We start from the raw sequence: 1,872 nt of genomic DNA, 5'->3' as shown, positions 1-1,872 counted from the left end.
AGTGATGCAGTGCCTGGATGAGTGAGTGCAAGCAGCAACTAACCTGCTGCTGGAAAAAGCCCAAGAACTATCTACAATAAATGCTAAAAATCAGGAGGAGCCAACATCATTTAGCTCCCAGTTAACTCCACTGCAACGATTGCTAGAACAAACTGCAGAAAGCAGTTCCCAGGCAACGCCTTCGCCTGCTCCACCTGTGACTCAATGGTCCAAAATTATACGTGATGCTATACTAGAAAGGCAGTGGAACCTGCAGGACACATGGCATGTCTTGTAGCATGTCCTGTCGTGTTCAGAGATGGCAATCCTGTGTATGAGCAGCACGAATGGAAAATCTTCCAACAGGCAAAAAATGCAGTAAAAGAGCACAGCTTGAAATCTGAAACTGCTCCAGTAATGATAGATTGGATTCATACTGCAGATATCAATTCTGCAGCCTGGATTGCCCCCAATCTGATCACCATCATCAAACTGTTAATAAATATATTTACAACTCTGTTATTAGTATGTTACTGCTCAACAGCTTCAAAGGCAGATGCCTCCCTGGACATTCATTGTTTGTGCCTGTGGCATTCTAGTCCCTGAATGCTACAGATGGAAAACAAGCAAGAAGGACAAAGAGCAGCACTCCATTAAGAGAGCTTTTTGATCATGGCTGTGATTCATTGCCCACAGTCTTTGTGGTTTTAGAAATTTGTATTGCTGTGCAGCTGGACACCAACCCTGACTGGATGCTCTTCTGCTGTTTTGCTGTGACATTCATGTTTTACTGCGCACACTGACAGACATAGATCTCAAGAACGCTGCGCTTCGGCATGACTGATGTGACTGAAATACAAATCGTCATAATAATCATGCATTTACTGGCAGTAATTGGAGGACCACCTTTTTAGCAATCTCTGATACTAATACTGAACATTCAGGTGAAAATACTCCCAGTTCTTTGTACTGTGGCAGGAACCATATTCTCCTGTACAAACTGGAGCTGGCAGAAATGGATCCACTTTAGCAGGAATAAGTGTCCTCTCACCTTTTCTTCATATTAGTTCCATGATTGCCTTGGCTGCAATGATCTACAAGAAATTTGCTGTGCAGCTCTTTGAGAGGCATCTCTGCTTCTGCATCCTGACTTTTGGCTTTATGTCTGCCAAGATCACAAATAAACTGGTGGTTGCCCACATAACCAAGAGTGAAATGTATTTATACGACACAGCATTCACAGGCCCAGCATTGCTGTTCCATGACCAAGTACTTTAACAGCTTTATTGATAAGTATATTGTCCTCTGGATTGCCCTGATCCTGTCCCTGTTTAACCTGCTCCGATACTGTGTCAGCGTGTGCAGCCAGAATTGCTGCCCACCTGCACATCCACGTGTTCCGCATCAAGGGCTGCCCCATGCACTCAAACCATCACTAGGGATGGGAGCTGCCACAGAAGAATGGAGAAAGAGTGGGGTTTCTACAGGAATGGATGAAGACTTGTAGGAGACAAAGACTAAAAGCAGATGAGAACAAAGTAATTTATAATAATCAATGTTGTATTAACTTTTCTTCTTTGTTATCAGTAACACTCCTTAACTAGTCTCCTGCCTGAGAGAGTGAATTCCGAGTTCACCCTAGTCAACTCTCCATGTAGTCAACTCTGTTGATTCCAAGCCTGGAAAAGCATGCAGGAGACAAATGCTCTGTCTTTGTAATTACCTTGATTACTAATTTCTCTCTATATGGTGAATGTATCCTCACCAACTGGAGTTTCTAATGTAGTATAATTACAGCTGCAATCTGACTTGCTTTTAATTTTAATATTTCATCATCTCTTAGTGAAATACTTGTTTAGTGTCCACTTGGAATTTATTTACTAAAGACTTAAG

The 1,872-nt window shown here is 42.3% G+C and overlaps 1 pseudogene; it reads left to right on the top strand.

Moving 5' to 3' along the window:
• Positions 1-396: 396 nt before the first annotated feature.
• LOC120765005 (choline/ethanolaminephosphotransferase 1-like) lies at positions 397-1,418 on the top strand (annotated as a pseudogene).
• The last annotated feature ends 454 nt before the right edge of the window (positions 1,419-1,872 follow it).

The sequence above is a fragment of the Hirundo rustica genome, chromosome W (assembly GCF_015227805.2).
Source record: "Hirundo rustica isolate bHirRus1 chromosome W, bHirRus1.pri.v3, whole genome shotgun sequence".
NCBI lineage: Eukaryota > Metazoa > Chordata > Aves > Passeriformes > Hirundinidae > Hirundo > Hirundo rustica.
This window is presented reverse-complemented; position numbering and strand designations above follow the sequence as displayed.